We start from the raw sequence: 27,739 nt of genomic DNA, 5'->3' as shown, positions 1-27,739 counted from the left end.
TGTCCCCACTGACTCACTATCACTTTCATTTCATTTTCCATGAACTGCAAGTGAAGTACTTCTCAAAACATTGCACAGGCTGTGAAATTGCTTGACATGAAAAGCGGTTTTGTTATTTGCAAAAGTCAAACTTTATGCAAACAAAGGCCAAATTGACTTGGACGCCTCATGGTGGTTTGCTCACAATTGAAATGAATGCCTGCAACAAGTCAGTGCCTATGAAGGGAAAGATCATTATCGTTCTTTCAGGGATAAAAAAAAAAAAAGTCGTGGCTTATTTACACAAGGCTTGCTACAATGCCACACTAAACTCTAGACAGAGAACACACTATTGCATTATGGTTTGGAAGGGTAAACGAACAGCAGTTACTTGGGTTACACTTCAGTGATTTATGAATCCACTGATTTACCCGACCTCATCCCTACACTAGCTTTGTGGCTCTTAAACTGTCCCGATTTCACTTGTGTTCCTATTGTAATCACCGCGTCCACTAGAGGCCTCAGTCACTTTAACATAAAGTATGTTTGCTGAAACAACTGATGCTGTCTCAGACGACCAAGAGTCCCTTAACAATAAAACATAACCATGGGTCATAATGAGCTGCTTCACAGTCCATCCACCTTAGACTTTTCAACTCACTTTAATTCAGTCTTGTTATATCTACACTTCAAATCAGCAAACAACAGTTTTCATGGGCAGTTTCTAAAATGGTGCTGTGTAACAAACCATCTGGCCCGTCAGGTTACCTGACCCTGGCTAAGCAGGGCACCTTTTTCCAAAAGATTGTTCCATTCTCCATATTCTTAGGTTTTTGCAGACCTAGTTGGCTGACATGGTGAATATCATACAATACACCACAACCAGAGTTTTGGAAGGGTAATTTTTGATAGTAAAAATGCCTGCTCCTTATGAACAGAAAGATTAAACGGAGAATGTTTTCTTCAGGGCCATTATAAAAGTCTACAATCTGTATTCTCTCACTAAAATCAGGGGCTTTTTGTCTTCTCTGTAGAGCAAACAGTTTCTCTCACTCCACGTGTGGACGTAGAAATTAAAAAGGCAGCACGCAGACATTATGCTGGGAGAAACAGCTTCGATGCCACAAATTAATTCTGTTTGGTCTAAGAAACCCTGAAGGGAAACCACAAACTCTGGAAAGTGAACAAACTTGTACTTTTAGTTGTATGTGGAAAGACTTCTAATTTAGCTTATGAAAGCAGTCTCTATTGTGTCACATCAAGTTGTGATTGTGAATCAAACTTTGGTTGCGAGTCAAAAGCTTTTGGTTAAATGTGTTGTTTGAAAAATCATGGCAAATTTGAAGAGATCCCCTCAAAGCATTCGACAGATGTCATTACTCACGATGGGAAACAAATGTGAGGTCACAATGACCTTGACTTTTGACCACTAAAATGTTTAAGTGCAAGGCAAGGTTTGTGTAAAATGTGAAGAAATTCTCTTTCGGTGTTCAGGAGATATTTTGTTATTGAGAGTGGAATTGACTAATAAGATGGATGTGACATCACTGTGACTTTAACCTTTTACCCCCAAATTACAATTAGTACATTTTTAAATTGAAATGAATGTTTGTGCCAAATTTGAAGAAATTACTTCAAGGCATTTAAAAAAAAAAAAATTGTGTTCACGAGAATGGGATGGCTAGATGAGAGGGACACGAGGTCGCAGTATGTATACTTAGTCTGCTATTTTATGTTCTGGACAGAGGGAAAGGAAAGAGATAATTATTGTTGGACCGTTCTTTCTGTTATCCAAGCACGCTCTGTTGAAATGCTCCCCCTCCCAAGTTCAACTGGAGAGAAGCATATATTTACAGTATGTGATTACACTGTCTTTTCTACCTTTAACTTCGAGTGCGTTGACTTCATTTGTGTTGGACGTGTGACATTGCTCTTGGAGGTACGGAGGAATGCTGGGAGAAAAGATGGATATTATGCTTGAAGGAAACAGTACCTGCTCTCACGCTCCTGCCCTACAGGGTTTTCATTGGTTTTCGAGTCAAAAGGGACCCCATGCTTGGCCTGAAAAGCAAAGAGGTGTGAGAAAATAGGTAAAAGAAAAAGCAGAAGGGATATGGTGTGTTGAGGGAGGCAGAATTTGGAAGAAAAAAGAGATACTTTTGGAACCGATGTGTGAAGCATTGGAGTCTATTTATATTATCAAAGCTAGGGGAGAACAAATTTTGAATATGTGAAGGATTAAGGTGTGGGTTTATCTTAAAGAAAGTGGTTTTAAGATGATCAAATCCTCAACCTTTCTGGTCTTAGAAACTGAGAAAGGGGCGTGTTAGACAATTATTGTTCTTGTTGTCCAAAACCAGCATTAAGCTTAGCATAGCAGGTCTTGCAGATGCCTCAGTGGCTGGACAGAAGAGGCCATGTGAGTGAGAAAGACCATTCCCACCACAAAATGCACCATACCAGAAAATACTTAAACACTATAAAAAATACCGCACAGCAATTAATCGACTTAATCAAGTCGGTACATCAGACAAAGCTTAAAACGTGTCTTTGTGGAGGTGTTGGTCTCCACTTTCACGAGGTGCTTTGAGTGTGTGCCCTTGCATGTGCTAATATATCCATCAGGTCTGCACAAGTCAGGATAAAATGAAAATGATCAGTGCACTAATTATCTAATACAGAAGGAAAAAAAATCAAAAGGTGCTAAAGGACTGGTGTGATACTGAATTCTGCCTACCCACCTGCATTTTATAACGACCTAAACTGAAATTACAGAGATGCTGGGATTACCTGGAAACTACAATCAGTTCTGCTGAAAAATGCATGCACCGCTTATCACTCAATAATGAAACTTCAAATCCAAGTCTGATTGGAATCAAATGGTTTTATCTGCACAATTTATCCTTATTGATGAACCTGACAAAAATAATTACCCATTTTTATACAGTAGGCTTACTACTTTGCCAAATCATTACCATATCTTGTAGTCGTTGTATCTGTGGTCCTGGTCCTGCAAAGTGCACGCAGGTCTCAGCTGCAGGCAGAACTTAGCATGACACTGGCACATCCACTTTAGACAACAGAAAGGGAACGCTCCTATTATCTTAAATGCAGCAGCTTAATGAATCTGATACTAATTTAATTTTAACTTCTTGTTTTATTTTATTCAACACAACCCTTGAACAAGTATTTTCTGTGTTTATTCTTTCATGCTGTCTATCACCCGCTCCCACTGGAATTATTGTCCTTATTGTGTTTTCTGCTGCTCTGCATCAAGTGGTTTGACTCTGCCATTTGTTGAGAAAGACAGTAGCAGCACTTGTTTTGATGTAGCTGATGTCCTAAATGAAAATGCAGCAGAATTTCTGTCATGATTGCGATTTTGATACAATTAATTGCACAGCCTAAATATCTATTAAAGTTTTACTGTTTGTAGCCATTAATTGCCTAAATATTTAGTGCACTTTGTGTATTCACAGTGACCTTTTTTATTAGGGACGGGACATGATTTTTTTAATGTGGAATAGTCGTAATAATATAATATTAAAAAAATCGATTAGTATGCTTCACTATTGTTATCCCTTATTTCCCCTGTTTTTACTGGCACCTGGTTGAAATGCGTTACTCCACTCAGAAGGCGGCGGGAAAAAAAAAAGCAGTCTGACAGCCACCATTAAACAACATTAAGAGATGAAGAAACTCTGCAGGTAAAGCTCACATATAAGTCAACCACAGTCATTAGAGTTTACAATGCAAGTGACTCTCTCCCCCTCTTTATGTGTGTGGTTGCTGACTTAAAACACATGGCGGGTTAGGGTGAATATTCGATTAATAATCAAATAACTCAAAGTGATTTTCAAATACTATTTTTGCTTCAATACCCGTCCCTAATTTCTATGCGGCCATTTTGCTTTGACATTGAATGGCCAATACGTATAGAGACAACTGCTGAGGACTTATGGGATTGTTTCCTGGGAAATGTGGGAACTACTTTAACGTGTGGCTCTTAACAGCTTAACATGATTCTTAATCATACAATACACTAAAACTGACCAAAAAAAATACAATACACTTTACACAAAGGAATGTCTCTGTCACACACATGCATGCAAAACTGTATCCTTCAGACCTGTAGATTTTCCTCCAGGATGGGAGGTCACTCGCGTTGACCACTGTGCACACTGAGACGTGAGCTTATTTTCTATCAGATCTGGTTGTGTTGCATTCTGGCCACAACGCAGCCAGTGGAGCTGATCGTTGACATTCTAGTTTAATTCTTTACATTCTTGTGTCAGCAGCGTCCCTGAAGCAACCATGTGCTCTGCGTTGCCAAAGTTACCTGAAAAGTTAATTTTAAGACGGAAGCATCGGAGGTCGCATCAAGATGCACATCGACTCGGCAGAAAGTCAGACAGACAAAGGCATAGATCCACCCATCAATTCTCAGTATAAAACAGCTTGTACACACTCCTCAAGATGCCGACTGGAAAATATTGCGAGAAGTTACCAATGTTCCCTAAAGGCCTCGCTTTCAGGCAGACGCTAGCAAGGCAACTGTGCGCAGAGAAGTAGTAACCACTCAGTCACTGCAGCGCATGCAGTACAGAGAATTCATTTGAAAAGAGTCAATCATTCTAATTTCAGATTTACCTAAGTCTTATTATAACTGGGCCTAAGTAGAGTCCATGAATGGGAACGCTGATGTGTCTCAGGTACTAGTGTAAATTCATTCATGGCAGAGTTTTTCATTTTTCTTTTTTATACAGGGTATAACAGTTGTTGTTTTTTTTTTTTTTTCTCAACTTTAGAGAATCATAAAAAGACACTTCAGGGTTTTACTTTTATTTTCATAGATGCCAAGCCTGACTGATTCTCTCTGAGTAACTGAGTAAACAAAAACAGTGATATGAAGCGGGTTAGAGATTGACACATGAAGTTGATCCTGCAGCCTCTACAAAGTTGCCATCAAATAAACCAACTCATTAAATCAGCTCTGCATATTCTCATCTTTTAATTGAACTTTCATATTTCATGAAAATCTTTGAGCGCTGGTGAATGTGGCATATCCAACATACGTTTCATGTTTTGGGACTAATCAATACAAGTGTGATTAAAGCTAATACACTATATGGAAATCTAGCTTTCAGGGCATTGCAGTCTCGTTATCGCTCACTCTTTCTATACATTCATGCATATGAATTCAGGGAGGGATCAAAGATCTTGAGTCGAGCACAAGACAGGATTACGATGCCGATGTCTTTGGCAATCTTATCATTAAACTGTCTCCTAATCCTGCGGGTAGTAAAAAGAAACACCCATCTTCTTTTTACACCACTTCTCCTGCTATCAGATGCATGCTCCTTCTTATGCTAAAAGAAGACTGAAATGTCTGAACACAGACACAGCCTAAAAAGCATCAAAGACAGTCTCAAATCATTTTTAAAGAGCTCACAATTATCTCTGAAAAGTGTGCAGCTTCCATTTCTAATAAAACACTGTGGAAACAAATGTCTTTAATCCTGGGAAAACTCATAGTTTCCAATTCTTAACAAATAAAAATCATAACAGTCCACATCCATTTCAAACAACTGGGACAGCTGCTCAACTTTGAGCATAACACCTGGGACAAACCTAGGCCGTGTGTGTGATTGCTATCTCGCGATAGTGATGTGATCGTGTATCTGCTGTGAAGTTACTATTGACGACAATGTCTTTCTGCATTGAGTTTCCCTTTATAATGTCAAAAATCAAATGTTTGATATCCAACAAGTGACTGTTGTTTACCGTTCTTTAGAGCAAGATATAGAGACCACGTCACCCACTGTATTTTTTCAACGGCTGTTATGATGCCACGAGTTCGGAATTTTGATGCCGCCATCTTGCGAGATAAGAGGGAGCGAGCGGGTGATCTGACTCGATCTGATTGAAAACCCAGCAATACTATGTCCCGCCCACCTGACTGCACCACGGACCTGTCAATCAAACAGACACACTCCCAAAAACGTGATAAATAACGGGATTGTTTTCAGATGGACGGACAGAAAACTAATAAGAAGGAGCGACTTTAGCAAGCCAAACCGAGATAACTCGTGGAGAAATTTTAGTGACTGAGAATTTTATGAGACTAGTTGAATGGGAGTCTGTGGAGCCGGAGTTTTTTTTTAGCCAACCTCTGGTGGCCGTTGGTGGTATTGCAGCTGAAGGCACTTCCGCATCAGACGCGGAAGCTACGTCCACTTTTAAATACAGTCAGTGGTTAAATTACTGACATAATCAGAGCCAACATCGGGTTTCTGCTATGATTATGTAGCACAAATGTAATCAGAGATCTTTTCCCTGAATATTTTTTTTGCGAGGAACCACGTGTCACATGTAAGATATGGGCAAGATGCTTATTCTCTAGATGGCGTGCCGCAGCCATGAGTCTTGACGCACCTCATACATGTTGTTCACTGTGCGGCTGCTCTAACTTGTTAACATGGACAATAAAATGAAAATCAAGATGTTCTACGACTGCTACGCAAGCAGTGTCTCAGGCTTAATGCCTTTCACACATGCACACATGCTTACTTTTCTCAGGGTGGGAGAAAATTAGGTCAGTTTTCTATTTTGTTAATCTTGCCCACACCATTCGCAAAACTAAACTTGAAATGTCAGCTTTACTTTTGAGGGGAATGCATGAAGACCAACGCCATCACAAAAAAGAAATGATATCTGAGTCTGGTCCAATTTTTTTTGAGAAAAAGCCACCTCAGAATGAAGTGAGTAAGGGATAAGGAAATGTTATTATAGAGGGAGGTCTGCAGCCAGGACTCAGCACACTGTTTGGCTCTGGGAGGTGGATTCTCTGGACTGACTTAGGAAAGGCGTGGGGTTTCCATTGATTGCCAACGCTGATGTCATTTCATGTTGTGATCTCTTAGTACCGCAGAGTTTGCTTTGTGGGAGACAAACTTGGACATTTTTCATCTGTGTTGTTTTTGTCTTTAACCTCAAAGGCTTAAAGGAATATTACCTAAACATTAAGCAGTATTCCGCAAGATACAATTAATTACCTAGTATATAGGCCTATTATTAAAACAGCAGATTAATTATGTACTAATTCCTCAACAATATAACTTGACAGTAAGGTCCTTACTACAGCACCTTACAATGTTATAGAGTTCAACATTTCCCACGAGCAAGAGTTGGAAAAAAGACTACCTCCCTTTTAGGAAGGAACATAGTTTGTTTCATCGAAACTTTCTGTTAACTACATTACATATATGGTTTATAATTTTGTTAATGTCTTCAGTTTAAAAAAAACAACAACTTTGAATGAGTTAGTATGTCCCACCCTTTGACTCTTACCGTATAGTGTTTACAATATTTGCATATTTGATTTATGTTTAAAACTGAAACAAAACACATAAATTGCATTTGAATCAAACTACCTATAGAGGGTGTTTCACTCCTTATTGTTGAACATTTAATTAATAAAAATCACGTCTTAACCCAACATTTCTGAAAATCACAGACGATATAAGGAGTGAAGGGCTGGCTTTACAATTACAGATTACGTTGGGGAACCTAAAGAGGCCTACTTTTTGAAGGGGGGCTATCCAGGACTGGTAAGCATGGGGGTGTTTTTCATGTATGTAATTTTATTTTATTTTTGCCTTTGAAAACCCATCTCAAAGGCTTTATGTGGCTGTCACATAATAGGGTTTGCTGTCACAAGGCTGTCTGATGCTATTAATTTGCTTCTCCCATGACGTTCTCTGGGGCTACTGTCTATACTCCAAATGTGGAGCTTTTTAGTGCTGCCACATTTCTCTCTCTCTCTCTCTCTCTCTCTCTCTCTCTCTCTCTCTCTCTCTCTCAGAAGCACCATTATTTCGAAGAGTGATATCTCTACTGGAGAGCCTTATAAGAAACCAGCGCAATGTGGGGGGTGGACATTGGGTTTCAACCTTGACTGACTTTCCAAACATACGAGAGGGCTGGAGTTTGAATAAATACAGCACAGCCCGAGTTGCTTCCTGGGGAAACTCAACCCAAAATACTTGTCCTGGGGAGGAAAAAAAGTAAAAGAAATAAGAGTTTGGGAAGAAAGGCGGTGTGGAGAAATATAAAGGAGGTATTAGGAGCGCCCCCATCAGCCACCTGCAGTTCCTGCAGCCTCCAAGCGCATTCCAAGGATCATGAAAACAAGGGAGAGGAGTGTGTGTGTGTGTGTGTGTGTGTGTGTGTGTGGGGGGGGGGGGGGGGGGGGGGGGGTAGAAGAAAGAGAAGTTTTTTTTTTTTTTTATAAAGGAGGAGGCCCAGGGGATACAGTCACGCCCCTCCTCCCCCCACACCTCCACCCCTAAGAAAAAAAAACAACACACACATCACCACCACCACCCCACTGGCCCTGCTCTTTTCATTGAATACGCAAGATAACAGAGATGGCCTCTTCATCTGGAACAGCCCCTGAGGGGCTATGAAGGAGATCTTCTCTCTTTTTCACAGATTCTATTGGGCATGTGGGCCTGGAGAAGATTGGGAGTACAGCTCCACAGACAGAGAGAACCAAAGCAGCTGAAACAAGAGAGGCAAAACGAGAACAAGACGGTCGGAGAATGGGGGAAAATGCCTCTCATCATTTCAAGCTTGACCTTTCTCTGCACCACCACATCAGACAAACATACAATTCGGTATATACAAACAAAAGAGTTCAGTCAAACAGCTTTCACCACTGTGCAGTGTTTACTGCTCCGTGTGTTGGAAATAACACTCAAACCTCTAACTATCTGCAGAGTCCAGAACTGTGGAGGTGCTAAATGTAGCTATATATGATAATAATAATAATAATAATAATAATAATAATAACAATAATAATAACTTTATTTATATAGCACCTTTAAAAACAGTTTACAAAGTGCTCTACAGAGAAGCAAAGCATAGTCAAACACAACGTCAATACCGGTAAACATTTAGGAAAACAGGAGGCAAAAAAAAGACCATACCATTAAGGTAATGAATACAACAAAACCAAACAAATAACCAAAATGAGCAAATGGAATCGAAAACAAACAAATAAATAAATGAATAAAATAAACAAACAAAAACAGGGGAACAAAAGAACTGCAAAAAAGGACGACATCACTTAAAAGCAATTCTATAAAAATGGGTTTTAAGAAGTGATTTAAAAGAAGTTAATGATTCTGCAAGCCTTATCTCCTCAGGTAGGTCGTTCCAAAGTTGAGGGGCCCTAAAGGAAAAAGCATGGTCACCCTTTGATTTAAGTCTCGACTTTGGAACGGCCAGAAGGGCCCCACCGGAGGATCTAAGGCTGCGAGTTGGCTCATATGGGGCTAACATTTCAGTAATGTAGCTCGGGGCCAGACCCAGGTGGGCTTTGAAAGTGATCAACAAAATCTTTAAATTAATTCTAAAACCAACTGGGAGCCAGTGGAGAGAGGCCAGAAAACCGTCATCTGTTAAAACCAGGAAGAAGCCTAGCTGCTGCATTCTGAACTAGTTGGAAGCGAGAGATAGAATTTTGGTTTATGCCAGAAAGGATGATACAGGGTTATATGACAGCATAAGCCAGATCAAGTTTAGAAATAACACAGATATGCTCTGGAACAACCTAAAGGAAAATGATTAAATGTTTCAGGAGTGCAGGGCACATGTGCAATAACCAGTGTTAGCTTCAGCCAAGTCAGAGTCAAGCAAAGTCTACTGCTTTTAGGATTTGCATTCATGGTAAATGTGAGGCTACAGCAGTTTCCTAAAGATATATACCAGTGTAAATATCAAAATACCAGCACAGAACATTGGCATATTAGCATCCCTGTGCACCTTGTGAACTAAAGACCTATCCGTCCAGGAAATTGCAAGCACGATAATTAATGCAAATTTGAGCAATATATAGAAATTGCTGGCAATTTTGCAAAAATCCAGCAATTTCTATACAATACAGGTATGCAATAGAAGTTCTGTTGAAGGCATTACAGCCCAAAGTATTCCTTTCTGAACAAAACTTTATTAATAAAAACACTTTGCTCGGTTGATTCCAGCCTTTCTCCTTCTTGTCGCACCTCCTTTCTCTTTGTCTGCTTCCTACCATCCCATTTATCCAATATCTGCATGCATTACATTACATTACATTTCATTTAGCTGACACTTTTATCCAAAGCGACTTACAATAAGTACATTTCAACCATGAGGGTACAAAACCCAGAACAACAAGAATCAAGAAAATACAATTTCTTCAAGAAAGCCAAACTACAAAGTGCTAAAAGTAAGTGCCATTTTAAGTGCTACTAAAGTGCTACCTATTCAAGGTAAATGCATGCATCAGCCCTCTTATGCCATTCAAATAAATTTGTTAAATTGCCTCTCTTGCTCACCTTGCAGACACCCACTGCCATCCCAGCTCCACCTACAAATGATGGGTATTTTTGGAGAAATGTGAGCTGCGTGCCAATTGCATACGTTCTGTTTTTACTTTTAGTGTACTCCTTCTACCCTTACAAAGTATGTACTGTTGCATGTACTATGTATACAACTGGGCCATGCTACTTCATCATAAAAATGGACCTTAAACTTTCACCCTCTTGGTCATATCCGTTGCGATCTGTAGCGCGGCGTTTGAAGTAAAAAGAAACAGGATGCAATTTGGAATGAATATGCTTCCTTTTAATGCCTCTTCTTCATCTTGGAGCCACTAACTCTCTCGGCGGCTTAGTTGATGTGATGTATCTTCTGCCGCGCAAAGGATTGTGGGTCAGAACAGCCAGAGTCGCATGCTACCCTGCATACTGCAAAATAAGATACTTTTTGCATACTACATTCATGACTTTTTTGTAACTTTGAGGCTGTAGTTCTTTTTTTTTCATTCAACTATTTTGTGGTGTTTAGTATGCTTATTATCATAGTAAATGATTACATATGAATCTTTCTGAGGTAGTAGTTAGAAAACTTGGCTTTTCTCAATTTCCATAATTTTATAGCAAAATCATCACAGAGCTCCACAAATTGCATTGCACTTCTTTGCAAAAGCCAAAAAGCGTTTTTGAGCACAACAATCACAAAAAAAGTCAGTGAAATCCTCGAGGGAATGAAAGGCTTAGAGAATTAGGCCAGAGGCCAATTTTTCATGCTGCTCTGTGTCTGCTTAGGAAGCTAGAGTCATAGTTTAGGAAGACATCAACCATAAAGTTGTGTACTAATTCAGTATGTATAAGGCCAGTTCTGCAGTTGTTTTGTCTTGTGGTCTCAATGCCCCCTAGTGGCCAAATATTGCATCATGTAACTTTAAGATGGACATTATTAGAGCAAAGCTCTGATGTCCTGGGGTTCTTAAGAAGTGTTGCAAGAAAACAAAGAAATATAATACATGTGTATGAATCCAAACCAGATCAAATTATATCAGAGCTAGTTTATGTGATTTTAAAAAGATTTTTCACTTTAATTTTAATTAGATTCTGTCAATCACGTTCTTTACAGTGAATGGTTAAAACCACTGAGACCAGATTAGAAAGTGAAATCACACAAAGCTAAAACATGTACTGACAATATATTTTGTAGCACCAAGGAGGATAAGCCTTTTAGATGTATGTGTTACACAATCTCTGACATTATTTTTCCTTTGGAGCATCAGCTGAATATTTATATCAGACAGGAGGAAAACTTTTTGTCATGCCCCTCCCCCATTCATCTTCTTTCCCCCTTCTCTGCTTTAGTGCTCAGGAGCTACACACACATGTGTTTATCATCTGCATGTCATTTTAACAAATGTAGAAAACCTCCCCTGGTATGGGTCTCCAAGTGATTTATGTTTGTGTGTGGGGGAAGTGTGTGCATGGGCTCACACACTCCATTTCAAGAACACTCTTACATGATTATGCACTACTGGAGGACCCTCACACACTCCATTAGCCTATACAAGAACCCTTTTCTGTTGTCTGAATGGTTTAAGTCCCCTCATAGAGCTATACAATCCCCTCCACGTTTGCATGTGAGCCTCCACCAACTGCACCGTGCACACACGCACAGACACACAATCCCACCATTACGTCAAAGTGGAGGTATTCCAGTTGGATTCATAGGGATTAGGCAGAGCTGAAACTTCTCCAGTAAAACTTCTGCATATCCCAGCTTCATCTCCAGCTACCCCCTCCCCCTCCCACCCCACCTCTTTATCCCTGCACCTGCTTGTAGTTATTATCATCCCATCCCACCCCCCACCTCTTCTGTCTACCACTGGGAGGCAAAGCCTTGGCATTTCAAGCTTCCTATTCAGTCGGTGGAACTTTGGAAAAACAGGCTTCTGCCTCTGCAGTGAGCCACCTCTCTTGTGTCATTGTGCGCTTTTATGTATTGACTTAGGGTTTGTGTGTGAAAGAGACAGCAGAGCTTTGCTTACTGGTTTACTTCATGGCATCAGATATATCACCTCACTGCAAGATCTGTCTTAGCCTTACTGAGACCACCTACAGGAGCAAAGGCTTCAACTAAATCACGAGGAGTGAAAAGCAAACAACAGCGTCTGCAGACACACTCTGAATGGTGGTTAATCCACCTGTGGCTACGCTGTGGTAGCTGTCAGGTTCATCATTCCCATACGTGTGTTCACTGAAAACAGAAAAGACATATGACCACAGCAAAAGCCATCTTTGCATTGTTGAATATTTCAGCTAGGACTTTTTACATCTGCATGAAGTAGTATTAAAGAAATATTTCTTTCAAATTGACTTTTGTTTTGAGTAGCTTCAGAGATCGGTTCAATAACAACTAATGGAGTGTGTCAGCAATTCAGGCAGAGAGCTGACGTCCGGCTTGCACTGGCTGTTAAATATTGGCTGCATTTTGTTCATACTTAATCATCAGTAGCTCATTCATCAGCTCCTGCACCGGCTTGACTACCAGCTGATGATTAATATCATAGACTGTATATGATAATAGCATGTAGCCTCTGTGACGTCACCAATAGGTTTCCTGAAGAGTGGTTTTGAAGCTGAGTGTTGGTGGCTCTGGTTAATCCAAAAATGGGTAAAGAGGAGGAGCATGGGTGGAGGTGACGTGCCTGCTAACATCCCTGATGTTACTGTGTGTCTGGCGTAACTAAACTTGACTGCCGCTAGGAAATATTGACAGCTGATTTGTTGAAAGCTTGCTCGCTTTGTGTCACAAAGGGGATTGTTCCAACCTTCCGCGATCTCCTCAGAATCGAGTTGAGTTCTCTGGTAGATCGCAATCTACAGGTTGGAGACCCCTGGTCTAGTATTTTCATGTCAGAATGAAGTACCAGAACTGTCCTGGTAAGATAAGCAGGATGGTAGGATAACTCTTCATTTCACAAGTCCTCATTTTTCAAAGAAATGTAATTTGTTCAAAGGAAACAATCAGCTATTAAGTACAATGGAAATAAAGACTGTTGAACAGTTTAATTGGTTGTGCTAGTAAGCACTTGTTGATTTTCTGAAAAAAAGTCCTTGAAAGAATGACTCAAATAAAAAAAAAAAATTGCATGAAATTCAGTATTAAAATAAAAAATTAACTGAGTTGTTCATAATTTGGCGCTCACCCAATCTAAAATCCTACTTTTCACACGCCAACAAATACACAACATAACGCTAAAACATCACGCCTCACAAACAAATACAGCATGTCACAACAATGAAAAACGTCCTACAAAGAGAGAAAAAACAACACGACTTTTGGCACAATCTTTCTGCAGTGGTTATGCTGAAAATTATCTCACTAACGTGCTGAGTAAATTGCCCGTCACAACAGCAGATGGTACTATGAGTCAGTTTAAACTTTTGATTGTAATTAGCGCCATATACATGAATAAACAGTGGAGAAGTCAATTACACTACAGGAGTAAACTGACTGGCATGGCTCCAGAATTCAGAACTACCACTGAATATCTCCAGTTTGGTTAGAGTTTCAAACATGTATGGCGGTTTTGATATCTTTACAGGCAAATTTAAGAATGAGAATATCATCTAATTTGCTGGGCAGGTATTTATCTTAAATACGCCAAAAAAATAGCACCAGAAAAATGGCAACCTGTGTGGTTGTGATGGCAGCAGACATATGGTCTGTTTAAATAATTATCATTCATCAGTCATTTCTTTGATGGTCACAACACATTTTTGACGTTAACTTGTGACTGAAAATAAGTGGAAAACTGGCTAATTTGAACAGAACTCTCTGAATGAGTCACCCTCTGAATGAAAAGAGACCAAATAGTAATTAAGCCTGATTCAGGCAGGCCATGGAGGAAAAAGCTACTTAAAATCTCAAAGACACCTTTCCAACCAATAAACATATACTCAAAAGAGTTCCCATAGCAACAATAAGCCTTGATCTCAAAGACTCATATCATGATCCTTAGTTGCTAATAAGTCAGAAGGGTTGTTACATTTTTGTCAAATTGCTCAAATCATGAAACTGCAAACCCAATGAATTGTACCTGAGCTTCTGTTAGGCATAGAGAGCCTGTTGTTATTTTTCTTCTTTTGCCGTTCTCAACTTTGGAACTGTTAAATTCTAAGTTAAAACCTGGTTATGGTTCTACTCATGATTGGGCCACTCGGGCTCAACGTGGGGATGCAGTGTTCTTACTGACGCCACCGGCTTGGCCAGGCTCAGGTGGTTACACTTTGCATGGAGCCCCCTTTACACACTGGTATGCACCGAAATTGGCCAAAACTCTACCACTACTGCAACTACATTTCGAAAAAAAAAAACACACTTGACCGACCCTGGTCACGGATTGATCTGCCATTCAGAGTGTCTGAGCAAATGTCAACGTGAACGACAATTCCAGATTTATTATCACAGCAAAAAAAAAGCAAAAAAGCTGTGAGCAATAGTTTTGTAGATCCACGCTATGTCATTTACTACTTGCACTGAACAAGCTCGGTCATGGTCCCAATGTGAAACTCAAGTCACAGGAGTAAAAAAAAAAAAAGTTTTGCATTGTCTTTACCAGGATAATACCAAGTAAAGAATGTTTAAATTAAGCTTCTCTTTGCAAATCAATATTGCCAAGCAACATGAGTCAATCAAGCTGTCTCTGTGGCCACATTTAAGGGTGAATTTAAGTCGGGACCTCCTCGAAGACCTCACACCGATAGGCATCTTTCCTTTTCTTCTGCCCTCTATTCTTCATTATTTAATTCAAGTGTCAATTTTCCACCGGCACCTGCGTTGACCCTTTCTTCTGCCATTGTCTGCGCACAGTGGGGCCGGATGCCTCCTACTTAATCGTTGATCCAATTAATTCGGGAAACCTTTCTCTATTTCTTTACAAGAATGATGGCCACTGAATAAAAATGTGCAACAAAAGAAGTAAGTTAACACAGAGCGGTGTCAGTGATTGACAACGGTGCCAAAATGCCTGTGTCGCCATTATGTGAGATCAAATTATGGAACCTCAGCAAAGAAAGGTGGTCTTGATGAAAGAGATGAACATGTCTAATTAACTTGTGTCAAATAAAAGTTTCCAGTTCCACACAAATGACTCAACCATCCCACAGCTTTTTATGGTTTTGCCTCCTGGTAGGACTTTTAAAATGGCAGAGGCTTATTAAACTGATGTCATTTAATCTTTTTTTTTTTCTGCAGCACACACCTGGCATCTCTATGCACCATTCTGTACTGGGCACACAAGGGAAACACTGTGCTGTGCTACAGTAGGTTTCAAACTGCCACACATTGTATGAGCGCAGTAAAATACTCTGCAAGAAAAAGTATTCCAATACTTGTCAGAATATAACTGTGCACTTCTTTGTTAAACTTTGGTTGACTTAACCTTTTTACCTAATTGGTCGTATTCCCAATGGTTCATGAAATGTGTGCGCTGTGAGGGGTTGTTTTGAAAAGACAAAAAAATCCACAATAATTAGCATGTAAAGTCACACAGCTGTATGCAGAGAATCGTGGAGTGGAGATTCACAGATGGAGCATTCTTTCTGTAATTCCTGGCTTCATTATTTGATAGAGCTGGCTAATTGGGTGCCGGAGTTGAATTCCTCACAGGGACGGAAACACATATGAGCAGACTAGACTGAATCAATGGAGGGCCACATCTTTCAGTTCTTCTGAGGGATTAACAAATTGTATGCGTTTTAATAAATCATGTGTCTGGACATGAATAAATCATCGGGCATTCAGCTTTTAATCAATCAGAGGGTTCAGGTTTGAGATGACATGATGCTCACATGAATGCAGGTGGTACCAATGGAAAGGAAGAAATGCATATATGATGAAGTGATTGTGAATGTGACTCTGTGAATGTGGATCATGTGAATATGGATATGATGTTATTCCACTGTCCTTTTCATTGACATTCTTCTGAGGGATAACAAATTGTGGGTGTTTTAATAAGTCATGCGTCTGGACATGAATAAATCATTGAGGGTACAGCCGCCGAGGAGATGCCCTCAAAATCAGTCAGAAGGATCAGGATTGAGATGACATGGTGATCACATGGATGCAGGTGGTCCCAATGGGAAGAAAGAAGTGCAAAAATGATGAAGTGACGGTGAATGTGGGTGATTTTCAAATCAGATAATTTTATATTCTGCGGTCCTTTTCATAAACACAGCCTTGCATTTATTAGAACAATAGAACCTTCAAGCATTATGATCAAAACATCCAGGTATGTTTCTAAATATCTGATGTGTAAGCTGTTATTATGTAGTGTGTGCAGCACTGCTGTAGGAATGAAGGGACATCATGGTGTCGTATCAATGGCAACAAGTCATCCCTGGCACATTGTTTTTGAAGGGTTTCTATGATTCCCATTATTTGTTCTTATCATTAGGTGCTAATATATTAACACTAAGTAGCACATTGGTTGCTTTAAGGCATACTACTATTTTATATTGCATGTAGTTGAGTACTTTTCCTTCTGGAAATTACTGGTTACCAAGTGAAATATTTCTGTCTGAAATTTAGTGGAAGACAAATGAAATGGGATTTTTTTTTTTTTTTTTAATTTGTTTTTAAGGCTATTAAAGGATTTGGTAATAGAAATAAACAACCTTAACATAAATTAAAACAGGGACTCGATTGTATTGTAAATGGTCAGAAAGCGCTTTATCACCTTAGTGTTCTCTAAGCGTTTTATTGTCCGCCTCCCATTCATGCACATTTACACACCAGTGGCGGCAGAGCTGCCATGCAAGGTGCCCGCCTGCCATTAGGAGCAACCATTGTTGTGGTTTGGTGTCTTGCCCAAGGACAGGAGGAAGGGATTGAACTGACAACTTTACAATTAGTGGGCAACTCACTCGACCATCTGAGCCACAAATGGCCCAAAAGATAGTTTCTTTTCATAAAATCTAAATTGCCACAGCTATTGTAACCATAAAGGATGCTCATTATCTAACCCATGCTTCTCATACATTTTATTTTCTACTTGATCAAAGAGGAACTCCAATACTAACTCAGATAACAGAGTACACCAAAAAGTATAAACATCCTGCAAGAGGTGCAGGAAACTGCAAAAAATCTGGTTATTTTAATCATCACGAGTAGTTTTTTTTTTTTTTTTTTATCAAACAAATGCAGAAAAAACTCAAATCATGCATTACAATATGATTATTAATTTACGTTGCAACAAAACCTGCAGAGATAAGAAATGTTTAAAGTTGTTGTCACGCATTTAGGTGGGAGGTGAATTATCTATCAATAAATAAACCTATCACTGGAAATAAAAACCTCATGGGAAGCCTGTGAGGAATCATGTGGCGCTAGTTATTTAAACTAAAGTTAAAAAAAGAAGTATTTATTAATGTATTTACTTTATTATTTACATTTTTAAATTACTTTAATACTTTATATGTCACTTGTTTCGTTGGTTGGTCCCCCACATTGGTCACGATAAAGGGATCTGAACAACTAATGGATGAATCATTATAACATTGTGTACTGACATTTGTGACCTTGAGAATAATCCCCTAACTTTTCCTGCCATGAATGACAGTCATAAAATCACGTTATTTACGTGTGTTAATAGTTGACCAATCGAGGGTCTATGATTCATATAGCTTAAAAAATGATCTGACTGTGTGAAGAATGTGTGTCTCACTGAAACACTGTATCCAATTCTCATCGTAGATCCATGAAGTGATCTCTGTTGCTGCATTTGTCAGACACCACTTTTGCATTCATTGAACTGATTCACAGCAACATGTTTTTTTTTTAACTATGTTGATTTAGCTTTGCGATTAACCAGAAATATGCAGAGCAATGTGCTAAAAATGCTGCCTGTGTCAGAGCACTAAAAACAAATAAAAAATGAATATATATGTATTAGTATGTATGTAATAATTCCACTAAGTGAACACCTTTACAGACAAAACCACACTGTGGATGTGGCTATTAATTGGTTTGTACCAGCTAAGCTGGGGGAGTCTGTTAACATTTTTCATCGACCGCCCCAGGGATTCTAGAAGTGACTCTGATTCTGTCAACAATGGGTTAGGCCACTGACAGCTACATTCATGAAACCTGTTTTGTATGTGACCCACAGGAGACCTCAGTTAATTTGAATTGGGTACTTAATGAACATTTTTCATGCCAGGTTCATTTACTGGTCTCCACAACAAGTGGAATAACTGATGTGGAGTTCGAAAGGCAGACCAGCAAAAAAAAGCAGTAGCAGTTCAGCTCAACCAAACACCACAATAAGATCAATCTTTCCGTTTGTATTTAGTTCACACATTTATTTCAAATATGTGCTTTTCTGAGCTTTTTAATCACAAATTATACGTATTCCTTATATCATATTCCTTAGTGTTATGGTGTTTTTAATGATCTCCAAACCAACTGAGAAAAATCTATCTCTAAAAAAAGGCAGTGAGGTTTGGTTTAGAGCTCGGAAAAAAGCTAGAAAGTAGACTGATGTAAGGTATTTATTTTAATGAAAGATAATATGATTGTGGAATGCCCTCTTAAAATTCCAATACAATTCAAAAATGTAATGTAATGAACTAAATCTTACACACTAAAAACCAGATACTGTAAAGCACATTAATGACTTAATCAGAGTATTAGAATCTTACTTTGTCTTTAAAGCTCTGTTATTATTTGCACTGTTTCTATTCTCCTGATGAATTTAGACCCTCATCTTTTTCATGTTTGCAATGGATCAAATAAATTAATGAAATGATGATGAACCCTCAGAACTCTCAACTAACAAAACCTACTGTTTACTAACTGTCCAGCACAAAACATGAGTCAGATTAGTGATTAGCTGGTTCAAATAAATTCAGTTGAATTATCTTTTATTTACATAAAGCCAAATCACAACATAGGTCATCTTAGAGTACTTTTACATATGGCCGAGACCAAAATATTAGAGCTGTTGAATGAAGTGGAGCATTTAGCAGCTAGTGAGAAAGATCAGGAATCGGTGGAGACCAAACCAAAATTAACAGAAATTATACAACGAGTAGTTCCGACCCAGTGATCTGATTGGTCAACTGTACAAATCAGCATAACATCACACCCTGCTCATCACTTGAAATATTACTCCGCCTTCTCTATGAGAATATATAAGTGGAATTGAATTTCATATAATATACAATATGATGTTGTTTTTACTTGTCAAAGGTTAATTAAATGTGACCCATTTGGTGAAATCAGGTCTCTTTTGGTCCTTTTTTTGTCGCACCCGTACCGTAACACCACGGATAATCACGCCCTTAAAATCCTAGCTGTGGCTAACTCGACCGGTTTGGTTTTAACACGACACGGTGCTAAAATCTTAAAAACACGAGTCCAGCGATATCTTTTTTCATCAGATATCTTAATTCCAACCAGACTGAGCTAGCTAAGCAGTTTAGTGTTTCTATGTGCTGTATTTTATTCAGTTTGAGAAACCATCTCTGGAAAGCAATTAAATGAACTAGATCTCGTCTCTGTTGCTACTAAGGGTTGGCCTACTTCCTGGAGTGGTAAACGTTGTATACATTACATTCGCTTCTACTGATGGGACCTATTTTTTTTCCCCAGTTTTTAGTCATACCCCATATATTGCCATGGAAACGGAGATCACAGTAACAAAAAGTTTTGTATTTTGAGAGCGAATTGCCCCACAATATGAATATGTGTAATATTGCTTAAGTGAGTATCAGACCTTAATTAATGAAAATGAGATAAACACAACTCAAAATAAATCTCTAAAGACAGGCAATTGCTTTTAAAACAATGCCTATACCAGCTTTATAAAATAATATCTATTTGTACTTTCTCCGGGGCTTATCTGCCCCCGAGTGGCAAGAAAGAATCAATGCACGCTTTAACTTTTGTCAAAGCAAAGTGACCAAGACACAGAGTGATACAGTGCTGCATCAGATGACCTGACCTCTAAAATCACCGGCCTAAACCCAACTGAGATTGTTTGGGATGAGTTGGAGCACAGCTGAAGGAGAGGCCGCCAACAAGCGCTCAGCATATGTGAGAATTCCTTCAAGACTGATAGAAAAGCTTCAGGAGACGACCTCATGAAGATCGCTGAGGTAGTGAAGAGCGTGCAAACCAAAATGGCAACTTTGAAGGATCTGAAAAAAATGCTTTACAATGTATGTTTTACTTTTTTTTTTTTTTTTTTAATTTGTTTACACTTTTTGAAGTACTTTTGAATTGAGGTGACTACGAGTGAAGCGGATGCAGAAGACCTGAGATGTCTGCAGTCTAACCTAAAGCTCAATCTGAGAAGTCATTAGTTGCTGCTTTGTGATGCAGCTCATCAATGTTTGATTTTCAAAGTGATATTATCACTCCATAATCTGGACTATCTTGTACTTTGGGAACTGCTATTATATAAAACATGTACTTTCATATAATACCATGCAGCAGAGTTGAAGAAATGATTGCAAGTATTTTAGTGTCAGACCTGCAATAGTTAAATCCAGAAGAAAACAAGATTTACCAAATAATGAGTGCAGCCTCTTGCCTCTCTCCTAGCCATGCGTCCCTGTGGTGTCCCTCTGAGTGGCTGCAGGTGAGTGTGCACAATTACTTCTGTCTTTGTCATTTTGAGGTGAGTGAGCAGATGCACAGGAAGTTAATTGTTCCATTACATGAAATGGAAAGTGCAGGAGGGGTAATCAAGCAGCTTTGTTGCAATTAACATGCCATAACAATGTCTCAGTTTTCTCACATTTTGTCTGTGGTCTTTGGGATTAATAAGAAAAAAACAGACACTTTTGTCAACATTAAAATTATTCAAGATAATAAAATTTTGACATGTGAATGCTAAATACCTCCTTGAATGATAAAAGTACAAATAATTGATTGGGCATCATACGGTGTACTGTAACTGCAGACAAATTTAAACTTCACTGAGTGTTTGCATAATGGCGATATTCCACAAAGCAGAAAACGGAACAGTAATTGAAAGTAAAAGGTTTCATTGAATGGAAGATTAACGGATGCAAACAGGGTGATGCAAACAGTGGCGGCAGGTGAGTGGGGCGGGCAGGTGGAGGGACAAAGACAGGACCGGAAAAGTGGCAGAAGTCCTCTGGTGAGTGGGTGAGTTTCGGCTGAGGGTGGAATGATGTCCAGCGGACAGTCAGGAGAGGTGGAGGGGAGTGTGGAGGTTACCAGATGGACTCAAGGGGAAGCAGGCTGACCGTCTGTGATTGTAGGTGACTTACGACGAAGCTGGCGGGGAGTGAATAGGAGCGGTTCGAGTTAAGTGAAGACTCGAGGTGCCGTCCCGAGCTGAAAGCAGGTGAGCAGGTTGGCGGTGGTGAGCTGGCAGGTGGAGGATCGATGCAGAGCAGAGCGACAGAGAGCCCGGCTGAAGCTGTAGGTAAGTATGGCATTAATGGAGTGGACCAAGGTTGGACTTGAGCAGGTAGGTTTTCCAGGATGCAACCACTGTATGCTTGGCATTCAAGTGGTTAAGTCGTAAAAACACCGGCAACGGCAATGTGGATGGCGTCTAGAAGCCACTGAGGCTTCCAATTTAGCCAGTTAACAATGCAGGATGCAACATAATGCAGGAAATGCAATGGCACAAAGGAAAACAATGAAGCTGTTGGGAAGATCAACATTTTACTCAGACGTATAGGCTTTTATTATGACGTTATGAAGACAAACCACATGACTAAAATTACAATATGTTAACTTAACATCCACTGAAAAGTGAACTTCCGTGGCCTCTGCCATTTCCGTAAGCATCAGCAAACATGCCACAACTTGCGCGCTTGAGGTTTATAGAAAAAAAATTGAGTTCCAACATTGTGAATACCACATGAGGGGCTGTTCATACGGAGTCTTCTGGTCCAGAGGGGGAAAAAAAACACAAGGAAAGACAGTGATCCTAACGTTATGTACTGTGTGCATTTGATCCTAGTACTGTACTTTGCATTGTTGTTTGCAAGCGTCTGAGACTGAGAGGGTACTGGATGCTTTAACCTGAGTCTGCTCAGGTGTCCACTTTGTCCTGTTCCTCCAGCTAAAAAGTCGTAAAAGAAACACAACTTTGAACTTCTCTGTCCACTGAGCTCCTACTGGCTGGAAAGATACAGTCCCCTTCCTGATTAAGGAAAATCACAACGCTGTTTTGTCAGTGACACGAACAGTGACAGGACAAATTCACTGAATCTAAATATATCCCACTTGAGAGGTAAAAGTGTGAATATTTCACACCGTGCTGCACTTTCTTACCCAGCATTGGATCCCCTGCAGGGACACTGTGAGATTGTTAAAGAAGGTGGTCGAGCCCCGGAACACAGGGACCTCTCACCGGAGCCGCCACCTCATTTACTTAAAGCAAACCCTTGGAAAATTGGATTACATTGCCTAACTGTATTTCAGGCAGTGTACTGTGGATGTGGGCTCTGCAACAAGGCAGAAAATGACAAGAATCACATCCTGAGTGCAATTTGGAAATAATGCAATTTGATGATAGCTGTGGGGTGCCTGATTAAAAACGGTGCCAGAAAAATCAACCCTTCACTCTCAAAAAGTCATATTTCCCTCATGTTCCACAGCAGCATAGTGTCTGGTGTTGATGAGGGATTTCAAGAAATAATTTTCCAGGATGTTTCCAGGACATTTTCCATACAATCAGGGGGGCATCTGACTCCTGATGGCATCATGATTCACAATAATTATCTTCAGTAACAAGAAGCACAAAGGGTCCTGCAACAGATGGTCTTTCCCCCACAGTGCTCTGATCTCACCATCATGGAGTCAGTCGGGGATTACATGAAGAGACAGAGGACACTGAAACAGACATAATCCACATAGGAAGAGTAGCAGGAGTAACCTTCCTGCTAGGTACCTTGAAAAACTGTGCAAGTGCATCTTTTTTACTGGGCTCTCCTAAAGACATCGAGTGGTCAAGCCAAATATTGAGTTCTTTTTTTTTCTGCACCTTGTGTCTAGTTAACTCATAAATAAAACTATTCACGTGTGGCCGGGCAGATACCAGTCGAGCACTAGGACCCAGGGAGGAGGGGAGGAGAGGCTATAAAGGGAGACAGGAAGCTCACCTGGGCCTCTTTCCTGCACACCTGAGCTCAAGCTGAGGCCCGCCTTTCTGGTGATTTTGGTAGGCTCCCTTTGTTTTAAATTGTTTGTTGAAAAACATGGTTTTACTAGATGCTCTGTGCCTTTTAGCTTTTTAGACAAAGTAAAATATGTATTAATCAATTGTCTTTTTAACATATTAACTTGGCCTCTTTTTTATAAATAGTCTCCAGGCACCTGCATGCTTCCAACTGAGGGGAAGGGCTTTGTTTCAGGCATGGAAGGCATTTGCTTTTGTTTTTTTGTTTCCTTAGTTCTTTTACCAGACACTTCTGAGAAGCCAGCCACTGTTCTTTTTTCCACCATTTGTTAGGTTTTAGTTTGTTTTAATACAAAATTGTTTGGGCCGCTTGTTGTTTCATTTCTGCCAGGGAGAACAAAATGGTGGCAGTCTTCATGCGTGTTTTGTTAAGAGTTATTTTAAGTTTCAGCATATTGTAGTGCTGTGAAATAGTTTGTTTTAGCTCCAATTAGTTTGTTTTGCAGTGGTGTTTATTTGTTGTATACCTTACTTTCAATCAGTCTGTCAGTGCAGTTTTGACTCGCATTCTTTATTTCTTTGGTTGTTCATTTATGGTTAATTTTTATTTTTATTTGTATTAAACGGTTATTTCAACCCCTTCATCTTTCCTTGTGTTTTAGTTGGATTATCCAGTCAACTGGAGATGTGTTTTATTTGTTATAAAGTAATAAAGCTCACATCTTGGTCTACATCAGTCTCTGTTCCAGTTTATTCGGGCCCCTTGATATTATCACCTGGTCACACATGACATGACTTTTCAGTGCCTAAAGCTTTTGCACAGTACTGTACACACATGTTTCTTGCTAATCTAGCCATTCATTTTAAATCAGAGTGTTGGACAGACCAGACTAGCTGTTGGAACTTCTATCAGCTAAGCCATAGTGTATAGGCTCGAGCTGTTTATGGGCCATTCTAGTACAATGCAGCATATTGTCATGGCAGTCAAGCTACAAAAGGGCAACAGCAAGGAGTCAGCTGGCTGTGGAGACTGGAGAGAAGGTCTCTTAACCTTTAGGGATGCCCATTATTACTCAGCATGATGAGCAGACAGACTGGAGGGAGGAGTGACTGGGGATGTGTGGATGGAGAAAGGTTAGAGAGCTTCCTTCCTTCTTTGGGACCACAGAGCAGCAGGAGTGAAGCATTGCATCCCCCTGTCTTCCTTTCCCCTCCGCCAAGCTGAAACACGGCTCACATCGTTTGACCTCCCAGCATGGGCTAAGCAGAAGCTAATTAGCAGCAGTCTGTCTCTCTTTGAATCTCCCTGATAGGAGTCATAACTTTAACTAAAATGAGACTGGAGTGATAAAATGTCATTTTAATCATGCTACTCGTAATCGTACTTATATTTATAGGAAAAACTAAAAGTAAGTGCCATGATGCATTCATGCAAGCGCTTATGTGTCTGCGCTGGCATTTTCTGTTTTTACACCCCCACCTATCTCCATCTTTTCTCGAGGACTACATATTTTAATTGTACTAGATTGAAAGATAAACTGTGGTCAAGGGCACTGGTTCTGTCCACTCTTTTTGCTCATGGTAGTATATTGCTAAATCCTGGTGTGCCCCTTTAAGAACAGGTGTAATGGCAAATGATAACGGAATACATCCTAGAAGTTTTCCATGAAGTTTGCTCATGCATGACTGGTGTATTTCATATTTTCTGTGGCCTTGTGCATACCTCCTGTATATGTCCTCTGGGACACTTTATTTGCAATTTGATCTTTTAGTCTGAATTTGTTGGACCTGAATCCATCATTTTATGAAAAAACAATGTATTGCACCCAAGGATGCAAAGAACAGGCAACCTGCAAGTAGAGGCTGGATGATGCAGTGCGCCAGAGAAAACAGGCCACTTAAAATTAAGAATTTAAATGACTGCGTATATATTGCAAAATAGTTACTGAATATTTTTTATTGTGCTATTATCCTGGTCAACATGTCAGCATTTGGCTGATTTCTTTGAGAACAGTTAACTTCCTGTGTGAGGATGCTGGGTAAAATGATTTGCAGATTATGTAAACCCATTTTTAATTGAAAATAGAGCAAAGATAAATGTAAAATGTTGACACTGAGTAATGTAATTGTTGATTGTCAATATATGCTCATTTTGAATTTAATGGCAACAACACACCTCTTCTTTTATCAGTACTCTGTGATTGTTTGGGAAGTGAGGAGACCAGTTGCTGGTTTTGAAAGTGAAATGTCTCATTTGAGCCTGATACAGGATTTCAGCTTCTCCACAGTTGTGTCAAATGTTTTTAATATGGGGACAGGTCTGGACAGCGGGCAGGCCAGACTTTCCTACTACAGAGCCATGCTGTTGTAATTCATGTAGAATGTAGTTTGGCATTGTCTTGCTGAAATAAGCTTTTCCTTCCCTAAATAAGATGTTGTCTTAATGGCAGCCTATTTTGCTCTAAAACCAGTACATATCATTCAGCATTAATGGTGCCTTCCCAGATATGTTTAAGTGGAACCTTAAACATAACTAACATTGCAGACAATAAAAACTATTTGTATAAACCTTTTAAAGTCACTGACTCTTTTGAACTAAGCTAGGCAGCAGTGGTGCTTCAGTAGACCTGATTATATCACTTGTCAAATGGCTTTTTACTGTTAGGTCCATTGGAAGTACAACTTTGATTTAAGACTTCTTAAGACTGCTGAAAAAGGTCTAGGCGGTGACCTGATGAAGCTGGTTATAAGAATGAAGAGTATTGAAGCTGTCATAATTTTTTTTTTTTTTTTTTTTTTTTTTTTTTTTAAATTGCCAGCACGAAGTATCTAAAACATGTTTTGGATTGTTCTTTGTTTCCTTTGTATTGCTTATGGCATACTTGTCTTTGTGTTATTTCATAGTTGTGTTTTCAGTTTTGTTCTCCACTGTAGAAAATAGTACAAATAAAGAAAAATCCTTGAATGGGTAAGCGTTTCCAAACCTTTGACTAGTGCTGTATGAATAAAAAATGGAAACAAACTACTGTAGTTAATTTTGCAGGAGAGGAGCAGCTGACTTTTTATATACATGCATACAGTAACAAAGTGATGAATGTGAGATTTATCTTACGTAATGAAACACCGTACAATGACAAACTGCATCAAGCCGTTTTAGGTAGAATGAGAAACCAAGTGTTTTCATGAGTGTAAAAAGCCCAGGGAAGGATAAACAAGTCAATAAATCAATAGTAAATTGATGTTGCTGTCAAAGAAGAGAGAAAAGAACGTGGGAGACTGTTGGTTGAATCTGGAATTAAAGAGTAAAGAAAGAACAAAGTAGGAGGAGGATAATAGCATGAGCGCACAAATAAAATGGCGAGGTAGAGTCAAGACACACCAGGGTGTACAAGATAAGGCACATTACGTATTTCTGGAAAGATCAACTACGCACATTAACCTCTGTAATACGGAACCTCAATTGCAGAATATTAGCTTTGATTATGCACCGTTTCTTACGCGACTCATCATCTCATAAGGGGGTGCACTCGTGACAGAAACTGATTGGCTTTATTGACCCAGAAAGCGAAATGAAATAACTAGAAATTAAGGCTTTTACAATCCAATATTACTCATGTCTTCATGTCACCCACTCATAATAAAAAACAGCCAAAGACGACACATCAAGCTTGAGGGAAGGGAAAAAAAAAAAAAAAATCAACAAGAGAACACTCGCCCACCATCAATTTTTGGGTGCCATGCTTGCAGTTCTTTGATGTCTCAAGTTTGGTGAATGCTCTCTGTTTACTCTTTTAAACTGCAGCATGAGGAAAAGGTTTGAGGAAGTCTGCCACAGCGTGTGGGCTTCTGCCACCCATCTCTGCAGCCGAATGTTCCATTGAAGCTCTGTTTGGGCTTTCAACTGAGAATTAGTCTAAAATCCTTTTGACCTGAATAGGGCTTTTGAACATCTATTATTTTTGCTACTCTGAATTAGATATATACGTTTTTTTTAAATTAAACTCCAAATCCAGCTTCCTGTTGTATGGTCCAAGAGAAACGACACAATCTCTGAGAAAGGCAGTTGCCACGTAATTTCCCATTTCCCACTGTCAGCTTGTCAAAGCACATAATTAGTCTTACCACCGCAGGACATTTAGCACTAAAATTAAAAGATCTGACTTTTTAGTCAGATCTGATTTGATTGGCAAAGATTAAAGTCGGCTGTAACTTTAATCTTTGCCAATCAAATCAGCTCCT

Source organism: Embiotoca jacksoni, unplaced genomic scaffold (assembly GCF_022577435.1).
Source record: "Embiotoca jacksoni isolate LCO1_2020_lvr unplaced genomic scaffold, fEmbJac1.0.p SCAF_43, whole genome shotgun sequence".
Classification (NCBI taxonomy): Eukaryota; Metazoa; Chordata; class Actinopteri; family Embiotocidae; genus Embiotoca; species Embiotoca jacksoni.
Note: the sequence above shows the minus strand (reverse complement) of the source record.